The 14,570-nt window shown below is 31.3% G+C and overlaps 1 protein-coding gene across 1 annotated transcript in view; it reads left to right on the top strand.

Annotated features, from left to right (window-relative positions):
- Positions 1-9,103: 9,103 nt before the first annotated feature.
- Positions 9,104-14,570, top strand: part of LOC107189798 (trafficking kinesin-binding protein milt) — a 46,923-nt gene continuing 41,456 nt past the window's right edge. The window contains exon 1 of the mRNA XM_015578463.1: positions 9,104-9,321. The gene's annotated coding sequence lies outside the window, so the exon portion shown is untranslated. The remainder of the gene's footprint in view (positions 9,322-14,570) is intronic.

The raw sequence follows: 14,570 nt of genomic DNA, 5'->3' as shown, positions 1-14,570 counted from the left end.
TAATATTTATGAATGATGTATCAAAATTACCTATAACATTTGCCTTAATTTTTCTACATCTACTAATGATTAAATTCTTCATGTAAATATTTATCAGACGTTACATCATTGTATAGAAAGAAATGATTAACATTATACAATATGTAAAATATATTTATTATATCGTACAACTGAATTACGACTTTTTATAGATAACAATTGAACAAACTTAAATCGTAACTACTTAGTCACCAATTATAGAAACTTAAAGGAGTGACACATAGTATATTAGTTATTTACTCTCTGTGTACTAATTGAATAAAATTATGATTAATACAAATATAATAAAAGAATGTAAAACAGTTTAAGTTTTTTGTACTATCCTGATAACCAGTTGTGTACACGTTTCGAGCAAATTACCAGCAATAAATGACAATTGTTTCAAAAAATCATAGTCATCTATTTCGGCATTTGACTTGGGTTTTGCAGGCAACACCGACTGACAAAATGGTAAAGCAAATTGGCAGAAGGTCTTACAACATGACCTATGTCAAATTGAGGGCAAACCGGAACTAGGTTTGCGCAAGTCCATTTGAAGTTCCATTTTTTTCAGGCATTGGACAAAATGTGGCTTTGCATGGTTTGACTGACTGGGTATTTAACTAATTATAAATAATTTAAAGTAAATATTAACAGAATGTGACGTAGAATTATAATAAAAGATTGAACACAATGAAATTAATGGATAATAAAGTTTAAAAAGTATATATAGTTTCTAATACTTCAAATGTATAGTCGTATAATTATTTTTATGGCTATAAACATATGATATAAAACTTTGAATGTATACAGTAAGAAATAAACACTAAGACGAAAATTCTTCCGTGATTATAGATAGTTGTACATCATTCCATATAACGTAAATTCAAATAATTTTCATCACCCGGTATATGATCGCCTTCGCAGCTTCGGGCAGCTTCGGGCCGTCATGGACGCCCGAATTTTCTTCGCAAAATAATTCTTTAAACAAATGTTCTGATTGTATCATCGCGGCAAATGTGAATAATATTTTACGATAACACACTGAAATCCTAGAGAATTAACAATTATGTGACACACGCAGAAAATGTCGGTAAGACAGGTGAGTCAGATCTTCGTGTTTTATGTTCTATTTCCTTGTCTTTCTAATGTGTTTTCGTTTTTCTCTCTAACATTTTCCGAATGAAACTTTGACAAAGACCTATGAAAAACATTGTAAAATATAAATCAATGTAAAAATTGTGATCATTGTTTTTAACCTTGTTTCGAAAGGTTACTGCGGACAACTTAATCGATACATTGTCCTCGAATTTCATTTCCTCGTGTAATAAAGAAAATCATGAACTTTTTTCTAATCATATGTATCTTGTCATTTCTTAAATTTTGTTTTAATGGAAAGATATTTCGATTCTTATGTCTAAATAGTGTATTGTAACAGGCAAGAGGTAACTGTAACCTTTATTAGGTTAACCTTTCTTTGAAATACCTTTTTATATATTAATATTAATCACTTTTCTTAAATATGTTGTGAGTTTCATTCATATTATTTTGGTTTTAATTCTAATATTAGAAGGAAACATGGTTTTGGATAATGATCTGGTTAAATTTTCTAATGTGATACAGTTTCATTGAGTTTAGTTTCATAGGTACTTAGTTCTGAATGTTATGTTACTATCAAAACTGCACAAAATAATGTACTAGTTCTAATAATATTATAATGATTTGTATTATAATCTTACGTATCACAAATATAGAATGATATGATAAATTCACTTTATTGTTAACAGAACTAATGCATATATTGCTTAAATACTATATATTTCATTTTCATTTAGTTTACAACAATAAATATATTTTTAACACTTTTGTAAAATGTTATTAGTTTTAAACATTACCTACTTTTGATTCTTAAACAGATATGTAATTCGTCATAATATAAAATATTAAAATATGTACAGAATCTTTCTTAGGATATGTTTTACTTTCATATTAAAAAAGTGCATAATTTTATTTTGTTATATATATTACAATATTGCATATATTTTTCATACCAATGTTATTTATTATTGTTATTGTCTGTTATGATATTAATGTTATAGATCTTTATTTTTACACTATCAATGTTATAAGTTGTAATGTATGCATTCTTTACTGGAGATCTAATCACTTAGATCTAAAGATTCTAATCTAAATAATAAGATTTAAATCTATGAAATACTCTCAATGACTTATATAATTAAGCGATTTGTATTTAACTTAAAGCTATCAGTGCTTGTTAGAAAAATTTCTTGTCATTAGCCTTATATATTTTAAATGTTATATAAATTTTGTATAAAGCAATTGAATAATATTATTGTTTCTATAATTGTAGTAGTACAGCATATAATTTCTATACTTTTAAACATTTTTTAAATGAGTTTGTTTGCATAATTATATGATTCTTCTTGTGTTTACAGAATTTATACAGTGTCTATTTTTGGTGATCATTGTGGTTTCCCTAGAGGAAACCAAAAATTACATACTACGTCACGGTGAGTTTGTAATTAATTTTCTCTATGTTCTGACGGAAGTCATTTATAGTTACTATTTTATACATTTTTTATAGTAACATTTTTTTTATAGTTATGCAGTCTATTCTCTGATTGTATGCATTTGTTCCATTTTCAATATTAAGTTCCTCTAAAGTATATTAACCTATATATGTATCTTATATTATAATCATTTACAAGAACTTGAGTACTTACATAATTAATTAATTAATAATAGATAAATTAAGAATTATTTTGCAAATAAAAATTAACTCATATTAAAGGAAATTCAATACAATAGCATAATTTTTTCTACAAAAAAAACAAATCACAATAACAAAATGTTATAAATCATTAAGAAAAATGGATTTCGTACCTTTTAATCAAGCAGAAAGTTTTCATTTACAACAACCAATTGAATGTAAAATGGGCTACAAAAAAATTAGTAACCAAGCTGTTGCATCATATGGGAGAATATTATTTTAATCTTGATATGGATACTCGTCTTGTAATTGGGATAGTACAGTCTTCAGGAAAAGGAGGAACAAAGTCAATCGTCTGTTGTATATTATTTTTTAATTATTGGGTAGATCCGACTACAAGTTTAATTGCTTTGATACAGCTTTTTAATTACACCTTTCCATTTCTGTTTGTAGGTTTCTCCATCCTCTAGCCTCATATTCTAAGAGATTCGTGTCATATTTCTTTTTAAATAAATGTTACTATTCATAAATTTTTTATAATATTTGTTCACATTTACGTACAATCTTCTGTGATTGCATTAATTATTTATTAAATATTTTTTCAATTTTCTTTTTCATTTTAATACTAATTTGATATTTAAATTAAAGTTTAATACTTCGAAATTAGTTAATTTTATGAAATTAGGTATGAAGTATATTTAATTATAATTATCTTTAACAAATGACATATTAAAGAATAAAGTTCAGAGAATTTTTAATATGTCTGCACAATTGTTATCAGCATATATTAAATGATAACACTGAGAAAAAGATAGTCTGATTCGTAGGGATCGATAAGTTGTTCAGAAGTGAATCAGTTGTTCGTTCGAACGTTTCGGAATATCTGTGTTCGCATTTCTTCTTGATATTTATTCGAGAGGTTGCAATTAAACGATATCTGTCTAAAGTTAGATAAAGTTCAATTGACAACTAGAAGATTTTGCAATAATAAAGTAATCTTACACTCTCGTTTTATAAAAAGAAAAAAAAAACGGTTTTCGCCGAAAAAATATTGCCAACATCTGGTATACCTCTGCAAACACAATAATATATAATTTTGTGTTTTGTGTACTTGATTTAAAATTATTATTGGAGTATCTCATTACTAGAGTTTTACAGACGACAAATCACAAGCAAACAGAGCGTTTCATTTTAGAGACAGAAATTCGTGTGAAAATTGTCCCATTTCCGGTGTTGTTGTCAGTTATTGAAACAGTATTTGATTACGCGAGTGAAAAAATAATAACCACAAATCGACACCAAAGGCGGATTTTTATGTCGGTAGATCGGTACTTCTGTAGTGGAAAATATTCTTTGAGGTGATAGTTCGTGATCGTTTTCTATGAGATGATACTCAGAGGGATTGCATTCGCGGAAGCTAGACGGAATTCCGCTAGGCGCATTTTGAAATCTCAAAATTCCAGTTGCGAGAAAGATAACGCTGAATTGACTTACGATGGCGTTTTTCAACGTGGTTTGGGGTCGAAGCAAACTACATTTTCGCAGTCCCCTGGTGAATGTTACACATCTACATTTGGCTTTGTAAGTTTTCTTTGCTTGCAAACATTTTTCGAAGTACTCTAAAACCGGCTCTATTGAAATAATCTTTCACTTAGATATTCTACTACCTTTTTCAAATATACAGTTTATTGTAACAGCATTAGAGGATCATGGAAAATTATGAGCTAGTATCAATTGGTTTATTACAATTTGTCCGCCGACAAAATTTCAAGTGTTTTAGAATTGAATAGTTTCACATAAACCTAATCTATCCTGCTAAATTTTGATATTTATTTGGCAATATAAAATATAGGAATGTTGGAAACATACTAAAAATATGATTCGGGAACAAAAGTATTTAATGGTCTTGTTAGTCCCACAATGTCAAGAGCAGTGTTCAAAATGTTAAATGTTTAGAAAAGTGCACTATTTATATTTAGTTTTTAAGATTAAGGTAATTAAATTAATAAAATGTAGTTCGATAGTTAAATACACAAAGCAAACGATCTCCACTTCGTCTCAGAGTTAGTGAAATTTATGCTAATGCAAAAGGTAGGAGATCCGTACCCCTACATTGCTTTTTCCCCTAGCAGAAGCCCAATTTGCCCGTCAGTATTACACGCACGGAGTGTCGGACTCATAACAGCTGCGAAATTTTTGAACGTAGGTTCGTACCCTCCTCGAGCTAATTTTTTTTCTGTACTAATTATATATTTTTTCAGTTCCTAACTATATGACAATAATTAATATGTATTTATAAATGTTTTAAGAATATTTAAAAAATATTTTAACCTGAAATATACGTACAAATGATTTAGAAGCGCTTTTCATGCCACCGTTTCTCTTGTCAAGTATTCTGTCAATTACGGTATTGTTCAATATTTTTTACGTCATATTAATATATCAAACTGTATCAAAAAAGCGCTTTAAAATAATTTGTACGTATATTTTAGGTTACAATATTTTTTAATACATATTAATCATTGTCATATAGTTAGGAACTGAAAAAAATATATAATTATTAAACCAAAAAAAAATTAGCTCGAGAAGGGCACCATGTACGTTCAAAAAGTTCGCAGCGATTACGAGTCCGACATTTGACTCGCTACGCTCCCGGGGTTGTTGAGAAAATGGTCGATAATTTAGAATTGAGAATGAAACGCGCACGACGTGGTTTCAATTGATTGAGTTTATTTGTTTTCTGTAATTCCTATGTTGTTGTGCTGAATGTATAAATATTTACGATTGTATGATAAAATAATTTAATGAAGAAAATAGAAAAAATTGAAAGTACAGTAATTCCCCGATAAATGCGACACGAACAACGGCGTTATTTCCATCACTGGAGGGGTCCCCTTCTGGAACCAATCAAAACAGAGTAACCAGAAGCTCAGCAGAGGCTCGGCTTCGTGAAAAAAAAAATAAATTTATGAGGGGCTGGAAACCTTTCCGCCTTGCCATGAATGCTCCGAAGTGAACCCGAGTGACGCACTCATCGAAACATTACTGTACAAGATTCCTTTTTACGGGAAAAAACGTCGACAAAATGAGTTTTTAATTTTTTTAACTATGGCGCACCAGACCAAAAAATCTGAAATAGTTCCAGGACAATAGTAATAACAATATCTACTTACTGTAAAAATGGCATATAATTCTGCATATGCTTCAGTACGAAAACGGCATTTTCTATCATTTTTTCGCGTTTTTTATGTTTCACGACTTGAATTTTTAATTTAAGAACCTGAAAAAATTCCATGATATGTAGTCCGATAACTATAATGTCCCTGATTTTTTCAAAAATCAGACGACGCCTATTTTTTTATTTCGTTCACGAAGTTTTACCCTCCTGTAGCTCTCTGACCTTAAAGTCAAATTCGCCCGCACGTGCTTCCACCCTCAGAAGCTCCCTGATATCGCATCAGGTTCGTCCTACTTTTAAATTTTCCGAGAAGCTCTTTGACATAGCGTCAGATCCGTCCGTATACCTTACTAATAAATTGATAAACTGTATTTTGTTGGTAAATACTCGCAAATACCTGTACTCGTGTTATTCGCAGCCCCGGCTTGTAATATACATACATAGCTTTGGTCAAAGTATAATCGGAAGTGCTTCTGAGTGAAAGATGAATCAGTACAATTACGTCTTAAGTACTTAGTACCGTCATAGCGTTGCAGGAACTGTGGCTGATATTTGTTCACTTCTTTCTTATCATGGTCTGATAACATGTCGACGATAAACTGTCTAGAAAAATTTCGAGAAGCATTTTGCACAGTATTAATCTATAATATTATTATCTCGAAGCGTAATTAATTTTAATTCACTGGATATTTCCATTTTTGCACCACGTCATTGAAATCGATAGAAATACAGAAGCAATTAATAAAAGCATAATTAAACATTTTCATCATTTAGTTAGGTACAAATACCTGCGGTATTTGTAACTCTATTTAACACTTAACATTAAGTTAACCAGAATTTAATCGTTATTAATTCTTGTTGAGTTACGTTAAAATAATCATTCAAATTAGAAACATTTCTTTAATAGTAAAATCAAAGGAAACATACGAATTTTAAAAAATATGTATTATACACAATATTATACTCTAATATGTATTAAATATAATTTCTTTTACTTCAGTAAAACTAAATAACTTCAGTTAAAGTTTTCAATTTTATGTAACTACTACACAACGCGGAAGTTACAATTCGCATTTAACTTTTGATTGATGGAAATTAATATTATTTTAAACCAAATATGAATTTCACACTGTTAATTTCGCGTATTTATAGTGTAATCCATCGTGCATAATACAAACGAATAGAAACTTCAACGAAGAATAATACAGTATTTACTTTATTTTTAATTTCTGTCCTGATTTCCATATCTAAAATAGGTAAGATTTATGTGACACACAAGCAATGATAATAAAACAAACACTAAGTTCCTGAAATTAATTCGAAATAACTTTATTTAATTGGCATTTGCAATTCCGTTGCTAATTGGAGCCTCTGTTGGAATTTTATTCTTTAACGCAATGTGTAGATATGAATATATCCGTAAACCCGCCAACCGAACACGGATCACTGAAAGCGACCATATGTGTACACTTTTCTTTATCAATAGACTCAGTTTGTTCTTGTGCACATTTCAATAACGTTTTGTCCTTGTATCTGCCTGGAGCGTAGTCACTAATTGTAAGTAGTGACGCTAACCAATAAAAATATTAGGCGTATAAATAAGTTCTCGCGGTTTTGTTCGAAAATATATTGTTTAATATAAAAGGAATAGTCTAATAATTTTAATCGAAGTACATATTTTTGGAATCTACTATTTTTCTGCCATCTCTCAGGCAATATACGGATACCGCGACAAAAAAATACTTCGTCCTTTAAGGCGACAAAGTCATCAACCCATTTTTCGACTTTTGTTTCAATTTCGAAAGTGCGAGTCAAAGTGGCCATGCTGCATTGGCCGGGAGTGATGGAAATCAAATGGTGTGATGTTTGGAGAGTACGTTGGTTATCTATCATTCGATTTCCATTTCCTGAAACATTCTGAAGCTAGGCCGATGGATTTCGCATGAACCCATCCCGGATAACAAAGACAGAGGATGTTATACAGCTATGTTTTTGCTGACCAAGTTCAAAAGAAAGGTTTTTTTTACCCAAAATTGTAACCGGCGATGAAAGTAGATTTTTTTATAACTTCAAGAAAATCGTGGAATGAACTCGCGAACCGTCAACATCGACTGCGATACCCAACATTCGTGTTAAAAGGGTGTTATTTTGAATTTGGTGGAATATTAAGGATGTTGTACATTATCAGTTGCTCGAACGTGGTCAAACTGTTAAGCCCCGTTTACACGCTCAAATAATTTGCGCAAACTGATTTGTGCATTCACATAATTTATGATACATCATTTTGTTCAGGAGAGTCCAGAGAATTATTTATTTTTATTGGTATTTTTCAGCATTAGCTTTTGGTGGAAACCACATTATCGGAGTCTTACCATTGTATCCAAATGCAGCCCATATCAGACCCATTTTTCATCTCCAGTGATCGGTCTTTTTAAAGATAGTTCTCTTTATTGCGTTTCAGTAGCGAATCGCACACAGAAATCCGATTTATTAAGTTCTTTTCAGTCAATTGATGCGATATCCAAGTATCGAGCTTTTTAATCAGCCCAAGTTCGTTTAGATGTTTTGAAACAATCATGGCAGATATATTTAATGCACGACCAATATTTTTGTTGTTATATGGCGGTTACTATCGATTAATGCCTTGAGTTTATCCGAATCAGTTGCGACAGGACGTCCAGGACGAAAGGCATCTTTCAAATAAAAATTTCCATTTTCAAATTTTCGAAACCACTTTCTGCAGGTTGAGTCATCTATAGCATCGACTTCGTATACTGTACATATTTTTTTACACGTTTGTGATGCGTTTCTATCTTTTCGGTAATACAAAAGCATTATGTGCCGAAAATGTTTTTTATTCTGTGACGTTTAAACAATTTGAGAAGAAACTGTAAATGCTACCGATTGCGAAATACTTTTACGGAAATAATCACTGAAATCTAACCTTTAAAATGATACATGGTACCTGACTGCCTGAATTTCTTAACGAATTAAACGATACAATGTCACGTTTTCATCTTTCAGAAACGGGGCGAACTTATCTTACAACCCCAGTTACCCTACCTTCCACCAAGCGTATCCGTGGAATAACGGCTTCTCCGTTAAGTAATTAAAATATGTAAAAATAAATAATATAATCTATTTGCTGTGCATGTATGGCTGCCGATGAAGGAAGGTGAGGCGATATCTCTCGTCGCCACAGCGTCCAAGCTGGCCGCCGTGGAGGATGCGGCTCCGAAGGGGCCCGAGGCGTCGATTCGATCGAAAGCCACCGCACTTAAAGTATCGCCTACAGCAAGGGCCACCCTTTTGGCTCTCAGATCTCCCAGAAATAGAATATCGTATCCTCTTACACCTTCTCCGACGACCACAAAGGACGCCGAAACTATCACCGGTAAGTTTTTCGAATTATGCTTACTCCAATTTATTACAAAATATAGAAATATATATTACACCAATTCATCTGATTCTAGTTCTATGTTATTATTTAAATGTTTTAATATAAGGACAAATTTTTTACTCACAAGGGAAGACACGGAAGTGTCCCCCTCCGATTTTAATGAAACTTCGTGTCGCGTCCGTCCGCGCGGATTCTCTTTCGAATCCGCCTGTAGTTGTAAATTCCAGGCTCGACCGACGGGGTACGTGTACAGTTGCGACTGTTGCCCACCAGATTAATATTAGGCAACTGTTTCAGTATTCTCTAGGTGAGAATAAACAAGATAATTGCTCGGCCGGTAGAGCTGATGAATCATGAGTTTGTAATCGTGACTTATTGATACGAGACTTGCAACGAATAGTTGAGTCCGAAAGACTGCTCGAATACGAGTGTTCTAATACAAATAAGTGTTCGAGTCCGAATGCCTCTTGTCGAAACGAGTGTTTGCGAATGAATGTTGTCGATACAAATATTCGAATACGATTGTTTGCGAGTGAACGAATACGAATACGTGACTTGTCGATACGAGTGCGTGATATAATATCATCGACTAATTCGTTTATTTTTTCTCATATTAATACTTTTATTACATTCTAGTAAAAGTCCATATTTGAAATTCTAAAATTATCATCGAAAATTTATATAATGTATACTTTAGTTATACACCTTGTCATTTAACAGCTTAATCAATTTGTTTGCTTGTTTCAAATAGTTGGAAGGAACTGCACAGATTATTTCAAAGTTAACGCTTGGTTTTGTCTGTAACTTAATACATAAAGTATCGCGGCTTTCGAAATAATTTGAATAAATATATCCATACATATACGTATATGGCTTATTCCACGCCGAATCGATCACTTTTTGCACTCGATGTCAGGGATTTTGTTCAAAATGAAAATAATGTTGTAGTCCACGTGAAATTTGGGGAGGTTTAAGTCATGGTCAAATTTACAAAAGAAAAGTTTGTTTATAATTTCCTGTTATAGAAATGATATTGCAATTTAAACAAAATTTGTTCGAATAGACCAAACCTTCTTGATTAAAATAAAGAAAGAATGAACTCAATTCGATGAACAGTTTCCAAGATAAAAATTCATAAATACTCCTCGGTTTCACGAAAATAGGCAAAAGTTACGAACTTTGAGGGTGTGTATTTTTTAAACAAATACGATGTTAGCAAAATGATGCCTTAACCCCCCCCCCCTAATTTTACGTGAACTACAACATATATCATTTTGAACAACACCCTTGAGATTACGTGCAAAAAGATTTGGTGTGGAATGACTCATACGTATTTTCGGTAAGTATTGCTTGAATAACCTATAGTCGCACAATCTAGAGTTTAGAATTTAATTTTCAAAAATTATTTGTAATTGTAAAGAACTCACCCGTTTAACAGTTTAAAGACGAACCACACAGAAACACAAACAAAACAATATAAAATCACCTGATACTCATTTATAACAAAAGTATTTCTCATATTTGCCGTAAAGTTGCAAATTTTATTTTTAATAATTACTTAAACATTCAACGATATCACTAACTCCGTTCGAACGACGAAACTTCAATCCGTACGTAATTCAGTATTCCCGGGATATAGAATGTATATCAGGAAGAAATGTTCTAGACTTAGTGAAGTCGAAGGAGGAACTATCCTCTCCGATCTTGAGAACGAGTATTTTATGGTAGCCCGTGAACCTTCATGGCACCCGGCATTCACCGCTGACAAATGATGATTACTTTTCCCGATCATTGTCATCATTATTATCGTTAGGATCGTCGTCGTCATCATCGTTTTCGGTCATCATCATCATCATCATCATCATCATCATCATCATCATCATCATCATCATCATCATCATCATCATCATCATCATCATCATCATCATCATCATCATCATCATCATCATCATCATCGTCATTGTTGTGGTTGTTGTTGTTGTTGTCGTCATCAAACTAAGATAATCGTTCCTTGTCTGTGACAGAAAACACTGTGAAAAAATAATTTAGTATTTCCTTATTCCTAGATATGTCGAGTCCTTTGGCATTTATTATTTTCATTGAGTAAATAATTGTATGCTTCCAGGTAAGTCGACTCATAAATCATTTAGTACATATGTTCGAGCCTTGGTGGAAAAATAATTACTATTTCTCTATACGCAAATCGTAATAATAATTCATTCAGCTTCGAAACAATACTAAGTTTCCATAAATGACTCAAAAATGTGTTATAGTCTACTTTAAAGTCTTCTGTGATTTCTGAATACACATTTCCAGCGATTTCCAACGATAATTTTCTTTAGATTGTCGGCGACCGTTAACGCCAATGACTATTCTCATTATTGCAAATATTTTGTGAGTACAGAAGTTTTGATGGATTTGTTATGAAAGAGCAGGCTAATAATATTTTAATAAAATACATAGTAATTCTTCTATAAATGTATTTTCGGTAAAGAATTTTACAGCACAGGTTTTCTGAATATTATTATTATTATTGCTGAATTTATTTACTTAAATTACAATAATAAAGTCACGGTTTAGTATACATTGGGATTAAGTATTGAACTTGGTGGCATTCGTGCATTGATTTACGAACATAAGAGATGCATCATTATTTTTGACAAACTAAATATTCATTAGTTGTCATAGTTTCTTTAACAACATTTATCTCACCTTTTAAAACAATTTTAAGAAAATTCTTTTTTTGTGTTACCTTGTATTTTGAAACATTTTTTAAAATAGAATTTACTTATATTATACTTGAGTAATTGTAAACTCTAACTTCGTTTCTGAATTCATGTTCCTCCCACGAATGCTTACGATTACAAAATCGTAAAAGTATAGCTGCGAATTAGTTCTGAAATTCTTAATTTAATTCAACAAAATTATAATATCGTAATTAACATAAATATTAAATATCGCAATTGAAACAATGGTGAATCGTATCTTTGTGGTACACACGGCGTTTCAGATCAGCTGACAAGATAATTTTACGAGTCTGACGGTGGTGCAGAAATAACTAACGCACTTTGTTGCGTGGCGCCGAAAATAACCGACCTATAAAGGGTTGATCATTTCATGTTCTCTTAATGTGATACCCACTTGTCCACCTGATCGTAATTGAACCAACCGACTCTTACGAGAATGAACTAGAAAATATGCTAATTTCGCAGCGTTGAGTAAATTACGCATTATAGGTCATTGCCTATTAAGAATACAGGCGGAGGTATTATACTGGTTAACTAACTCTATATTATGATAAATTTATTTCCTAGTTTGAAAACAATTCCTATTTAAATGTGTCTACTCGTGAGTTTGTTATTCTGGTCATTACACTCTATAGTCTCATGTATGAATCATCAAAGAGTAAATATAAAATTTGAATTATTTATAAATCATGATATGTTACAAACCTAATAAAACAATTAAAAAAATACGTTTGAATTATTTGTTGAAGTCTTCATTGAATTTTTGTTTCCAAATGTAAACCAAATGTGTTTCAAATCTTTTATGTAATCTTTTATTTAATATCTTCGATTATATTTTTCTTATTTTTGTTTAACCTGGTAATATATCTGAACCGCATGAATCATTCGGAACCCACGGTGTTTAGTTCACTCCTGCATTAAAGTATCTAAAAGGAACAGAAATGAAACAACCAAAGATTCTTTACAACATTCTTGTAACTAACCGTTATGAAATTAATTTTCGGACGAATCCATAAAGCGCTATTGGAATCTAAAAATGTCAGGTGGCAGAAAATGTATCAATCTTAAAATGATTAGTAGACTTAAATCCAAACATAATGTTGCAGCCTAATGTCGTAAAATAAAATTTTCTTCAAAATAACCATGCGCCTAGTAACATTTAAATTGAACCTCGTTACTACTTGAATAAAATAATTTTAAAGTGACTTTGTATATCAAATGTCTTGTTTGATGAAAAGTTAAGATTGACAAAAAGAATGTATTGTGCAAATATAAGTAGTTATTTAAACATAACTTCCCTTCAACGGAGGCTAGTTTATTGCATGAAAAATTGTCTCAAAAGAAATTTGATTTTTAACAAATCACTACACTTAATACGTAGTAATTAAAACTAACACGTTTTGTTTTATTAGCCTAGCAATGAATGATATCTATATAATATCTTATTTGCTTTTTATTTGAGTAAAATAATTAGTAATTAAAATAAGTTCGCAATTTATTTTTGATTGTTGAATGGTCATTGTTTATAACAGAGAAGACGAAACCAAATATTTCAAGACTAAAACAAATACGGTAATATAAGACATAAAACTGTTTATTATTGTAAGTATTTGATTTAAATAAAAAATCTCTTAGGAACAACGTGCTACGTTTCAGTGTATAGAAAAGATATTTTTTCTAAGTTATTAATGAATATAAATAATGAGACGTTTAAAATAGTGTTTTTTCTTCTGTGTTTTAAAGAATGTATGTCCAAGTTTACCGGTGATTCATGTCTCTGATCTTTCAATATAGATACCCAGAAATTCAATTACCATGAAAATAAAACCACCATTTTTAAAACGGCAGATCAAAGCAATTGTGAGAAAAATTGATAAAAATCAATCTTTTAGTAATCGATCTATTCAGGGTTTGGTAAAAAATCGAGATTGGCCTACAGCCAGTAAATTCGTTCTATTTTGCTCTATCTCTTTCTCTTCCCCTCCCAATCCTCTCTCTCTCTCTCTCTCTTTCTCTTTCTCTCTCTCCTTCTGTCTGTTTCATTCTGTAGACTAAGTTCCAACTCGACTTGTGAATCCACACGATCGTTTCCTTGACTCTCACGAGTTTTGCAAGTTTCATTCCTTGCAACCGTTCAACACCTGTTACGAACAATTATCAGTGGTGTTCGAATTTGTTTGCAAAACTCGACGACAGCTGTTAGACATTGCAGTGCGAAAATATAAAAAGTGTTTACAAGTGAAATTATCAATTCTGTAACGCATTTTAAAAGCACAATTATAGTATTCTCGTTTCCAGTTCAATCATCATAATCTTATAATATTTATTGAAATCTGATAGCAATTACATAACTACTTTTTATTTCTTACTATTCTCTATATATAAGAACAAAAAGGTTCATAGTTTCTTCTTGTGATTACGCAATTGTACATTTTATTAAAGAAATATTAATTTGAAAAAAGTTTCTCAAAGTAGAAAGAATTATGGGATCTATTT

The sequence above is a fragment of the Dufourea novaeangliae genome, unplaced genomic scaffold, assembly GCF_001272555.1.
Source record: "Dufourea novaeangliae isolate 0120121106 unplaced genomic scaffold, ASM127255v1 scaffold162, whole genome shotgun sequence".
Lineage (NCBI taxonomy): Eukaryota > Metazoa > Arthropoda > Insecta > Hymenoptera > Halictidae > Dufourea > Dufourea novaeangliae.
The sequence above is the reverse complement of the archived record's forward strand: the minus strand, read 5'-3'. Positions and strand labels throughout refer to the sequence as shown.